General features: G+C 38.4%; 1 protein-coding gene across 28 annotated transcripts in view; it reads right to left on the minus strand.

Annotated features, from left to right (window-relative positions):
- The window catches only part of SCAPER (S-phase cyclin A associated protein in the ER), a 568,707-nt gene that overhangs the window by 312,174 nt on the left and 242,444 nt on the right, over positions 1-14,089 (minus strand). The window lies entirely within an intron of this gene.

Consider the following 14,089-nt stretch of genomic DNA (forward strand, 5'->3'; position numbering starts at 1 on the left):
AAAGAGACCAAATCTATGACTCACTGATGTCCCTGAAAGAGAAGGAGATAAAAAGCAAGCAACCTGGAAACATATTTGAGGACATCATCCATGAAAATTTCCCCAAACTCTAGAGAGAATAACATTCAAATTCAAGAAACTCAGAGAATCCCTGTGAGATACTACACAAGACAACTATGCAGAAGACATACAGTTATCAGACTCTCCACGCTCAAAGTGAAAGGAGGAATTATCCATTTGTATGCATACAAAATTTCTTAAGAGAGAAGGGACAGTCCCCCACAAGTAACCTCATCAGGCTAACAGTGGATTTTTCAGCAGAAACACCACAAGGCAGAAGAGACTGGAGGTGTATATTCAGCATTATTAACAAAAATTCCAACCAAGAACTTTAAATCTAGAAAAACTAAGCCTCATAAGAGAAGGAGAAATAAGATCCTTTTTAGACAAGCAAATGTTAAGGGGATTCATTACCACAGACCTGCCTTTAAAAAGGTCCTTATATATAGTGGAAATAGAAAAGACTGTTATGGCCCAAAAAAACAAACAAAGACACTTAAATATGTAGGCCACTAACACTATAAAGCAACTGCACAATCAAGTCTGCATAATAACCAGCTAACAACATGGCAGGATCAGATCTGCATGTATCAATATTAACTTTAAGTGTAAATGAGAATAATGCCCCCAATTAAAAGGTGGAGTGGCAAGGTGGATAAAGAAGCAAGACTCAACCATATGCTGTCTTCAATGGACCCATCTCACAACTAGTGATAGCCACAAGTTCAAAGTAAAGGGATGGAGAAAAATCTACAGAACAGGAAACAGAAAAAAGCAGGGGTTGTTATTGTAATTCCAGAAAAAAAAAAAAAAGAATTTAAATCCACAACAAACCAGACAAAGAAGAGCATTACATAATAGTAAAGGATTCAATTCAACAGGAAGACCTAACTATATTAAACATGTATGCACCAAACACATGAGCACACAGATTCATAAAGCAAGTTCTGAGAAACTTATGAAAAGACTTAGATAACCACATAATAATAGTGGGAGACTTCAGTAATCCACTGACAGCATTAAACAGACTACTGAGGTAGAAAACTAACAATGATATTCGGTACCTGAACTTGACACTTCACTAAATGGACCTAATGACATCTAGAGAACTCTCCACCTCAAAACAACATAATAAAGATTCTTCTCATCTGCACAAGGCACATGGTCTAAAATCACCCACACAAGTGAGCCATAAAACAATTCTCAGCAAATTCAAAAACCCCAAATCATACCAACTACGATCTCAGACCACAGCACCACAAAAATAAGTACCAATTCCAAGAAGAGTGCTTAAAACCATACAATGAAATGGAAATTAAACAACCTGCTCCCAAATGACTTTGGAGTAAACAATAAAATTAAAGCAGAAATCAAGAAATTCTTTGAAACTAATGAGAAAAAAAGGTATGACATACCAGAATATCGGGGACACAGCTAAAGCAGTGTTAAGCAGGAAGTTTATAGTGCTAAACTACCACATCAAAATGTTAGAAAGATCTCAAATAAACAGCCTAACATAACACCCAAATGAAGTAGAGGAAGAGGAATCCAATCCCAAAGCTAGTGGAAGACAAGAAATAACCAAAATCAGAGCTCAACTGAAGAAAACTTAGATGAGAAAAAAACCATGCAAACGACCAATGAATCCAGGAGTTGATTTTTTTTTTGACAAAGTAAGATTGATAGACCACTAGGCTAGACTAATAAAGAAAAAAAGACATAAGATCCAAATAAGCCAATCAGAAATGCCAAAGGGAACATTACTACCTGCCCTACAGAAATGTAAACCCTCAGAGACTATTACAAACACCTCTATGCATACAAACTAGAAAATCTATAAGAAATTGATAAATTCCTGGAAACATACAACCATTCAATATCGAATGAGGAAGAAATTGCAATTCTAAACAGCCCAATAACTAGGACTGTAACTGAATCAGTAATAAAAAGCCTATGAACCAAAAAAGCCCAGGACCAGATTTAGAGCCATATTCCACCAACTGTATAAAGAAAAGCTGGTACCATTCCAAAAAATAGTGCAGGAAAGACTCTTTAACTCATTCTATGAGCCAAGCATTATTCTGATACCAAAATCTGGCAGAGACACAACAATAACAAAAACAAAAAAAAAAAAAAAAAAGAAAGAACGAAAGAAAAAAGAACACAGGCTCAAGTCTGTAATCCCAGCACTTTGGGAGGCCAAGATGGGCAGATCACGAGGTCAGGAGATCGAGACCATCCTGGCTAACATGGTGCAACCCCTTCTCTACTAAAAAAAAAAATACAAAAAAATAGCCGGGCGAGGTGGCGGGCTCCTCTAGTCCCAGCTATTCGGGAGGCTGAGGCAGGAGAATGGCGTAAACCCAGGAGGCGGAGCTTGCAGTGAGCTGAGATCCGGCCACTGTCATCCAGCCTGGGTGACAGAGCGAGACTCTGTCTCAAAAAAAAAAAAAAAAAGAACACAGGCCATTATTCATGATGGACATGCATACAAAAATCCTCAAGAAAATACTAGCAAACCAAACCCAGCAACACTTCAAAAAACTAACTCACCATGATCAAATAGACTTTATCCCTGGGATGCAAGGTTGGTCAACAAACACAAATCAATAAATAGGATTCACCCATACACAAAAATAAAAACAAAAACCATATGATCATCTAAATATATGCAGGAAAGACTTTCAATAAAATTCAACATCCCTTCATGTTAAAAACCTTCAACAAACTAGGCAGAAAAGGAATATGCCTCAAAATAATTAGAACCGTATATGTCAAACACACAGCCAATATCATACTGAACAGGCAAAAGCTGGAAGCATTCCCCTTGAGAAATGGAACAAAACAGGTTTCCCACTATCACCACTCCTATTCAGCATAGTACTGGAAGTCCTAGCCAGAGCAATAAGGCAAAATAATGAATAAAAGGCATCCAAATAGGAAGAGAGGAAGTCAAACTATCTCTGTTTGCTGACGATATGATTCCATCCCTAGAAAACCCCACAGTTTCTACCCCCAAATTCCTAGATCTGATAAACAACTTCAGCACCATTTCAGGATATAAAATCAATGTACAAAAATCAGTGGCATTTCTACACACCAACATCCAAGCTGAGAGCCAATTCAAGAATGCAATCCCATTCAAAAAGCCACAAAAAGAATAAAATACCTAGAAATACAGCTAACCATGGAGTTGAAAGATGCCTACAAGAATTACTAAACATTGCTCAAAGAAATCAGAGATGACATAAAGAAAGGCAAAAATATTCCATGCTCATGGAGAGAATCTATTGTTAACATGGCCATACTGCTCAAAGCAATTTATAGATTCAATGCTATTCCCATCAAACTACCAATGATATTCTTAACAAAATTAGAAAAAACTATTTAAAAACTCATATGGAACCAAAAAGAGCCCCAGTAGCCAGAGCAATCCTATGTAAAAGAACAAAGCTGAAGACATCACATTACCCAACTTCAAACTATACTTTACAAGGCCATGAACCAGAACAGCATGGTACTGGTACAAAAACAGAAACATAGATGAATGGAACAGAAAGAGTGTGCAGAAAAAATGCCACACACTTGCAACCATCTCATCTTTGACAAAGTTGACAAGAACAAGCAGTGGGGAAAGGAATTTCTATTCATTAAATGGTGCTGGGGTAATTGGCTAGCCATATGCAGAAGCTAAAACTGAACCTCTTATTTACACCATTTACAATAATCAACTCAAGATGGATTAAGTAACTTAAATGTGAAACCTCAAATTATAAAAGCCCTAGAAGATAGCCTAGAAAATACCATTCTGGAAACAGGATCTGGTAAATATTTCATGATGAAGAAGCCAAAAACAATTGCAACCAAAAAAATTGACAAATGAGACCTATTTAAAATAAAGAGTTTCCACACAAGGAAAGAAAATATTAACAGAGTAAACAGACAACCTACGTACTGGGAGAAAATATTTGCAAACCATGAATCTGACAAAGGTTTAATATTCAGAATCTATAAGGAACTTAAAAACAAATTCACAAGCAAAAAACCAACCTCATTAAAAAGTGGCCAAAGGATATTACAGATACATTTTTTTTTTAAGTCAGGGTCTTGCTCTGTTGCTCAGGCTGGAGTACAGTGGTACAATCAGAGCTCACTGCAGTCTCGACCTCCCAGACTCAAATGATCTTCTTGCCTCAGCCTCTGGAGAAGCTGGGACCACAGGGGATGCCATCATGCACTGCTAACTTTTTCATTTTTTGTAGAAACAGGGTCTTGCTATATTGCCCAGGCTGATGTCAAACTCCTGGCCTAAAACAATCCTCTTGCCACAGCCTCCCAAAGCATTGGGATTACAGGCGTGAGCCACCACACCCAACCTGAACAGACACATTTTTACGAAGACAAACACATGGTCAACAAGCATATGAAAGAATGCTTAACATCACTATTCATTAGAGAAATGGAAATCAAAACCCTAATTAGATACCATCTTATACGAGTCAGAATGGCTATTATTTAAAAAGTCGAAAAATAATAGATGCTAGTGAGGCTGTGGAAAACAGGGAATGCTTATATAATACTGTTGATGGGAATGTAAATTATTCCATTATTGTGCAGAGCACTCTGGAGATTTCTCAAAGAAAGTAAAACAGAACAACCATTTGACCCAGCAATTCCATTATTGGGTATATACCCATAGGAATATAAATCTTTCTACCACGAAGACACATGTATGTCTATGTTCATTGCAGCACTATTCATAATGGCAAAGACATGGAATCAACCTAAATGCCCACCAATGGGAGAGTAGACAAAGAAAATGCGGTACATATGTATCATGGAATAATAGGCACCTCTAAAAAAAGAATGAGGTTGTATGCTTTGCAGCAATATGGATGGAGCTGCAGGTCATTATTCTAAGCAAACTAATGCAGAAACAGAAAACCAAATACTACATGTTCTCATAAGTGGGAGTGAAAATACTGAATACACATGGACACAAAGAACGAAACATCAGACACCGGGGCCTACTTGAGGGTGGAGGGTGCAAGGATGTTGAAGATCAAAAAACTACCTATCAGGTACTATGCTTATTACCTGGATGACAAAATAATCTATACAGCAAATATCCTGTGACATACAATGAACTTGTGTAGTAAAGTTGCCCAAATACCCTTGAACCTAAAATAAAAATTTTAAAAAATAATAAACAAATAATTTAAAAGGTGTGCTCCCCCCCTTCTCTAGGGGGAAAAAAAAAGACATACACTCATGTGGTCATCAAGGCAGTATTTACAATAGCAAAAACATGGTTTTAGGTTGTCTATGGGAACATAGAACATCAATCTATGATGAAAACTCTCAAGAAACTAAGAACAGAAGAAAGCTTCCTTAATCTGATAAAGAACATTTAAAAAAAAAAAATAAAAACAAAAACAAACTACAGCTAACATCATCCCTTGATGGTGAAAAACTGCTTTCTCCCTAAGATCAGGATGAAGGCTTCTGTTCTGTATTTTACTGAGGGTACAAGACAGTGTAGTATGATAATAAAAACAGTATACAAATTGGAAACTAAGAAATAAAACTTTTCACTCCCAGATACCATGCTCATGTACATTAAAAATCTTATAAATTTACCAAAAAAAACTTATTAGAGCTTATAAGTCAATTTGGCAATGTCCCGGGATATAAGGTTAATATGCAAAAATAAACCGTTTCTATAAACTAGCAAGAAACAAGTAAAAATGAAAACAAAATAATATTTTAAATGATATTCCATGTGTAACACTTATACACTAAAAATCACAAAACATTACTGAAATTTTATAAAGAAGCTCTAAGGAAATGCAGAGAATATACCATAATCACGAATTGGTAGACCCAATACAATACTATCACAATGTCAGTTATTACCAAGCTAAGCTATAGCTTCAATGCAATCTTAATCAAAATCCCAACAGGCTTTCTTATTTCAGAAAGTAAAAAACTAACTTAAATGTAAAACCCAAAACTCAAAACCATAAAAACCCTAGAAGAAAACATAGGCAGTACTATTCAGGATACAGGGATGGGCAAAAATTTTAAGATGAAATCACCAAAAGCAATTGCAAAAAAAGCTAAAATTGACAAATGAGATCTAATTAAACTAAAGAGCTTCTGCATAGCAAAACAAACTATCTTAAGAGCAGACAGGCAACCTACAGAATGGGAGAAAAAATTTGCAATCTACCCATCTGACAAAGGTCTAATATCTAGAATTTACAAGAAACTTAAATTTACAAGAAGAAAAAACAATCTCATCAAAAAGTAGGCCAAGGACATGAACAGACACTTCTCAAAAGAAGACATTTATAAATAAAAAACAGAGGGCGGAGCAAGATGGCCGAACAGGAACAGCTCCAGTCTCCAACTCCCAGCGCGAGCGACACAGAAGACCGGTGATTTCTGCATTTTCAACTGAGGTACTGGGTTCATCTCACTGGGGAGTGCCAGACGATCGGTGCTGGTCAGCTGCTGCAGCCCGACCAGCGAGAGCTGAAGCAGGGCGAGGCATTGCCTCACCTGGGAAGCGCAAGGGGGAAGGGAGTCCCTTTTCCTAGCCAGGGGAACTGAGACACACAACACCTGGAAAATCGGGTAACTCCCACCCCAATACTGCGCTTTAAGCAAACAGGCACACCAGGAGATCATATCCCACACCTGGCCGGGAGGGTCCCACACCCACGGAGCCTCCCTCATTGCTAGCACAGCAGTCTGTGATCTACTGGCAAGGCAGCAGCGAGGCTGGGGGAGGGGCGCCTGCCATTGCTGAGGCTTAAGTAGGTAAACAAAGCTGCTGGGAAGCTCGAACTGGGTGGAGCTCATAGCAGCTCAGGGAAACCTGCCTGTCTCTGTAGACTCCACCTCTGGGGACAGGGCAATAACAAACACAGCCGAAACCTCTGCAGACGCAAACGACTCTGTCTGACAGCTTTGAAGACAGCAGTGGACAACACGGAGGTTGAGATCTGAGAAGGGACTGACTCCCTGCTCAAGTGGGTCCCTGACCCCTGAGTAGCCTAACTGGGAGACATCCCCCACTAGGGGCAGTCTGACACCCCACACCTCACAGGGTGGAGTACACCCCTAAGAGGAAGCTTCCAAAGCAAGAATCAGACAGGTACACTCGCTGTTCAGAAATATTCTATCTTCTGCAGCCTCTGCTGCTGATACCCAGGCAAACAGGGTCTGGAGTGGACCTCAAGCAATCTCCAACAGACCTACAGCTGAGGGTCCTGACTGTTAGAAGGAAAACTATCAAACAGGAAGGACACCTACACCAAAACCCCATCAGTACATCACCATCATCAAAGACCAGAGGCAGATAAAACCACAAAGATGGGGAAAAAGCAGGGCAGAAAAGCTGGAAATTCAAAAAATAAGAGCGCATCTCCCCCGGCAAAGGAGCGCAGCTCATTGCCAGCAACGGATCAAAGCTGGACGGAGAATGACTTTGACGAGATGAGAGAAGAAGGCTTCAGTCCATCAAATTTCTCAGAGCTAAAGGAGGAATTACGTACCCAGCGCAAAGAAACTAAAAATCTTGAAAAAAAAGTGGAAGAATTGATGGCTAGAGTAATTAATGCAGAGAAGGTCATAAACGAAATGAAAGAGATGAAAACCATGACACGAGAAATACGTGACAAATGCACAAGCTTCAGTAACCGACTCGATCAACTGGAAGAAAGAGTATCTGCGATTGAGGATCAAATGAATGAAATGAAGCGAGAAGAGAAACCAAAAGAAAAGAGAAGAAAAAGAAATGAACAAAGCCTGCAAGAAGTATGGGATTATGTAAAAAGACCAAATCTACGTCTGATTGGGGTGCCTGAAAGTGAGGGGGAAAATGGAACCAAGTTGGAAAACACTCTTCAGGATATCATCCAGGAGAACTTCCCCAACCTAGTAGGGCAGGCCAACATTCAAATCCAAGAAATACAGAGAACGCCACAAAGATACTCCTCGAGAAGAGCAACTCCAAGACACATAATTGCCAGATTAACCAAAGTTGAAATGAAGGAAAAAATCTTAAGGGCAGCCAGAGAGAAAGGTCGGGTTACCCACAAAGGGAAGCCCATCAGACGAACAGCAGATCTCTCGGCAGAAACTCTCCAAACCAGAAGAGAGTGGGGGCCAATATTCAACATTCTTAAAGAAAAGAATTTTCAACCCAGAATTTCATATCCAGCCAAACTAAGTTTCATAAGTGAAGGAGAAATAAAATCCTTTACAGATAAGCAAATGCTTAGAGATTTTGTCACCACTAGGCCTGCCTTACAAGAGACCCTGAAGGAAGCACTAAACATGGAAAGGAACAACCGGTACCAGCCATTGCAAAAACATGCCAAAATGTAAAGACCATCGAGGCTAGGAAGAAACTGCATCAATTAACGAGCAAAATAACCAGTTAATATCATAATGGCAGGATCAAGTTCACACATAACAATCTTAACCTTAAATGTAAATGGACTAAATGCTCCAATTAAAAGACACAGACTGGCAAACTGGATAAAGAGTCAAGACCCATCAGTCTGCTGTATTCAGGAGACCCATCTCACACGCAGAGACATACATAGGCTCAAAATAAAGGGATGGAGGAAGATTTACCAAGCAAATGGAGAACAAAAAAAAGCGGGGGTTGCAATACTAGTCTCTGATAAAACAGACTTTAAACCATCAAAGATCAAAAGAGACAAAGAAGGCCATTACATAATGGTAAAGGGATCAATTCAACAGGAAGAGCTAACTATCCTAAATATATATGCACCCAATACAGGAGCACCCAGATTCATAAAGCAAGTCCTTAGAGACTTACAAAAAGACTTAGACTCCCATACAAACACTCCACTGTCAACATGAGACAGATCAACGAGACAGAAAGTTAACAAGGATATCCAGGAATTGAACTCATCTCTGCAGCAAGCAGACCTAATAGACATCTATAGAACTCTCCACCCCAAATCAACAGAATATACATTCTTCTCAGCACCACATCGTACTTACTCCAAAATCGACCACGTAATTGGAAGTAAAGCACTCCTCAGCAAATGTACAAGAACAGAAATTATAACAAACTGTCTCTCAGACCACAGTGCAATCAAACTAGAACTCAGGACTAAGAAACTCAATCAAAACCGCTCAACTACATGGAAACTGAACAACCTGCTCCTGAATGACTACTGGGTACATAACGAAATGAAGGCAGAAATAAAGATGTTCTTTGAAACCAATGAGAACAAAGATACAACATACCAGAATCTCTGGGACACATTTAAAGCAGTGTGTAGAGGGAAATTTATAGCACTAAATGCCCACAAGAGAAAGCAGGAAAGATCTAAAATTGACACTCTAAAATCACAATTAAAAGAACTAGAGAAGCAAGAGCAAACACATTCGAAAGCTAGCAGAAGGCTAGAAATAACTAAGATCAGAGCAGAACTGAAGGAGATAGAGACACAAAAAACTCTCCAAAAAATCAATGAATCCAGGAGTTGGTTTTTTGAAAAGATCAACAAAATTGACAGACCACTAGCAAGACTAATAAAGAAGAAAAGAGAGAAGAATCAAATCGACGCAATTAAAAATGATAAAGGGGATATCACCACCGACCCCACAGAAATACAAACTACCATCAGAGAATACTATAAACACCTCTACGCAAATAAACTGGAAAATCTAGAAGAAATGGATAATTTCCTGGACACTTACACTCTTCCAAGACTAAACCAGGAAGAAGTTGAATCCCTGAATAGACCAATAGCAGGCTCTGAAATTGAGGCAATAGTTAATAGCCTACCAACCAAAAAAAGTCCAGGACCAGATGGATTCACAGCTGAATTCTACCAGAGGTACAAGGAGGAGTTGGTACCATTCCTTCTGAAACTATTCCAATCAATAGAAAAAGAGGGAATCCTCCCTAACTCATTTTATGAGGCCAACATCATCCTGATACCAAAGCCTGGCAGAAACACAACAAAAAAAGAGAATTTTAGACCAATATCCCTGATGAACATCGGTGCAAAAATCCTCAATAAAATACTGGCAAACCGGATTCAGCAACACATCAAAAAGCTTATCCACCATGATCAAGTGGGCTTCATCCCTGGGATGCAAGGCTGGTTCAACATTCGCAAATCAATAAACATAATCCAGCATATAAACAGAACCAAAGACAAAAACCACATGATTATCTCAATAGATGCAGAAAAGGCTTTTGACAAAATTCAACAGCCCTTCATGCTAAAAACGCTCAATAAATTCGGTATTGATGGAACGTACCTCAAAATAATAACAGCTATTTATGACAAACCGACAGCCAATATCATACTGAATGGGCAAAAACTGGAAAAATTCCCTTTGAAAACTGGCACAAGACAGGGATGCCCTCTCTCACCACTCCTATTCAACATAGTGTTGGAAGTTCTGGCTAGGGCAATTAGGCAAGAGAAAGAAATCAAGGGTATTCAGTTAGGAAAAGAAGAAGTCAAACTGTCCCTGTTTGCAGATGACATGATTGTATATTTAGAAAACCCCATTGTCTCAGCCCAAAATCTCCTTAAGCTGATAAGCAACTTCAGCAAAGTCTCAGGATACAAAATTAATGTGCAAAAATCACAAGCATTCTTATACATCAGTAACAGACAAACAGAGAGCCAAATCAGGAATGAACTTCCATTCACAATTGCTTCAAAGAGAATCAAATACCTAGGAATCCAACTTACAAGGGATGTAAAGGACCTCTTCAAGGAGAACTACAAACCACTGCTCAGTGAAATAAAAGAGGACACAAACAAATGGAAGAACATATCATGCTCATGGATAGGAAGAATCAATATCGTGAAAATGGCCATACTGCCCAAGGTAATTTATAGATTCAATGCCATCCCCATCAAGCTACCAATGAGTTTCTTCACAGAATTGGAAAAAACTGCTTTAAAGTTCATATGGAACCAAAAAAGGGCCCGCATCTCCAAGACAATCCTAAGTCAAAAGAACAAAGCTGGAGGAATCATGCTACCTGACTTCAAACTATACTACAAGGCTACAGTAACCAAAACAGCATGGTACTGGTACCAAAACAGAGATATAGACCAATGGAACAGAACAGAGTCCTCAGAAATAATACCACACATCTACAGCCATCTGATCTTTGACAAACCTGAGAGAAACAAGAAATGGGAAAAGGATTCCCTATTTAATAAATGGTGCTGGGAAAATTGGCTAGCCATAAGGAGAAAGCTGAAACTGGATCCTTTCCTTACTCCTTATACGAAAATTAATTCAAGATGGATTAGAGACTTAAATGTTAGACCTAATACCATAAGAATCCTAGAGGAAAACCTAGGTAGTACCATTCAGGACATAGGCATGGGCAAAGACTTCATGTCTAAAACACCAAAAGCAACGGCAGCAAAAGCCAAAATTGACAAATGGGATCTCATTAAATTAAAGAGCTTCTGCACAGCAAAAGAAACTACCATCAGACTGAACAGGCAACCTACTGAATGGGAGAAAATTTTTGCAATCTACTCATCTGACAAAGGGCTAATATCCAGAACCTACAAAGAACTCAAACAAATTTACAAGAAAAAAACAAACAACCCCATCAAAAAGTGGGCAAAGGATATGAACAGACATTTCTCAAAAGAAGACATTCATACAGCCAACAGACACATGAAAAAATGCTCATCATCACTGGCCATCAGAGAAATGCAAATCAAAACCACAATGAGATACCATCTCACACCAGTTAGAATGGCGAGCATTAAAAAATCAGGAAACAACAGGTGCTGGAGAGGATGTGGAGAAATAGGAACGCTTTTACACTGTTGGTGGGATTGTAAACTAGTTCAACCATTATGGAAAACAGTATGGCGATTCCTCAAGGATCTAGAACTAGATGTACCATATGACCCAGCCATCCCATTACTGGGTATATACCCAAAGGATTATAAATTATGCTGCTATAAAGACACATGCACACGTATGTTTATTGCGGCACTATTCACAATAGCAAAGACTTGGAATCAACCCAAATGTCCATCAGTGACAGATTGGATTAAGAAAATGTGGCACATATACACCATGGAATACTATGCAGCCATCAAAAAGGATGAGTTTGCGTCCTTTGTAGGGACATGGATGCAGCTGGAAACCATCATTCTTAGCAAACTATCGCAAGAACAGAAAACCAAACACCGCATGTTCTCACTCATAGGTGGGAACTGAACAATGAGATCACTTGGACTCAGGAAGGGGAACATCACACACAGGGGCCTATCATGGGGAGGGGGGAGGGGGGAGGGATTGCATTGGGAGTTATACCTGATGTAAATGATGAGTTGATGGGTGCAGCACACCAACATGGCACAAGTATACATATGTAACAAACCTGCACATTATGCACATGTACACTACAACTTAAAGTATAATAATAATAAATAAATTAAAAAAAAAAAAAGAAAAAAAAAAAGAGGACATTTATGTGGCCAACAAACATATATTAAAAAAAGGTCAATATCAGTGATCATTAGAGAAATGCAAATCAAAACCGCAATGAGATACCATCTCATGCCAGTCAGAATGACGATTATTAATAAGTCAAGAAAAAAACAATGCTGGCGAGGCTGTGAAGAAACAGGAACACTTTTACACTGTTGGTGGAAATGTAAATTAGTTCAACCATTGTGGAAGACAGTGTGGTGATTCCTCAAGGACCTAGAACCAGAAACACCATTTGATCTAGCAATCCCATTACTGGGTATACACCCAAAGTATTATAAATCATTGTATTATAAAGATACACGGACACATATGTTTGTAGCAGCACTATTCACAATACCAAAGACATGGAACCAACCCACATGCCCATCAATGATCAACTGAATAAAGAAAATGTGGTACATATACAACATGGAATACTATACAGTCATAAAAAGTAATGAGATCACGTCCTTTGCAGGGACATGGATGGAGCTAGAAGCCATCATCCTCAGCGAACTAATGCAGGAACTGAAAACCAAAGACCACATGTTCTCACTCACAAGTGGGAACTGAACAATGAGAACATATGGACACAGGGAGGGGAACAACACACACCGGGGCCTGTCAGGGTTCGAAAGGAGGGAGAGCATCAGGACAAATAGCTAATGCATGCTGGGCTTAATATCTAGGTGATGGGTTGATAGCTGCAGAAAACCACCATGGCACTTGTTTACCTATGTAACAAACCTGCATGTTCTGCACGTGCATCCTGGGACTTACAGTAAAACAAAATTTTTAAAAAATAAAATCAATTACAACAACAACAAAAGAAAGTAAAAAACTGATCCTAATATTTACATAAAAATTGCAAAGTCCTGAGATGAGCAAAACAAGCTCAAAAAAGAAAATAAAGTTGAAGGACTTCTACATTATTTGAAGACTTTCTACAAAGCTAGAGAAATTAAGATAGTTTAAAGATAAACTTATCAATGAAGTAGAACTGAACTGAGAATCCAGAAATATATTCAAACTAATAAGGCAGATTTATATTTTTATCAAGGTTTCAAAACAGAAAATTAGACATCAGTGGAATGCGACAGAGTCCAGAACAGAATCACACATATATGATAAGATTTTTTAAAATCAAGGTGCTAAGGCATATGGAAAAGAAAAATATTTTCAAAAATGATAGTACAGCAGACTATCTATAGAAAAATAAACCTGGACCTATACTTTATATCATGCCTACTAATTTATTTTAAATGGACTATAAGCCTAAATGCTAAAGCTAAAATTACAAATCTTTAGAAAAAAAAAATGATAGAGTATCTTTTGACCTTTGAGCAGGCAAAGATCTCTTAGGCATATCCAGAGAGCACTAGACATAAAAGAAAAATACTGATAAAGCAGATATTATTAAAATTAAAACTTTTGCTTATCAAAAGCTATTATAAAGAAAATGTATATGTAAGCTCCAGAATGAGAGAAAATACATCTCAGTACA

This window comes from Macaca mulatta, chromosome 7, assembly GCF_049350105.2.
Source record: "Macaca mulatta isolate MMU2019108-1 chromosome 7, T2T-MMU8v2.0, whole genome shotgun sequence".
Lineage (NCBI taxonomy): Eukaryota > Metazoa > Chordata > Mammalia > Primates > Cercopithecidae > Macaca > Macaca mulatta.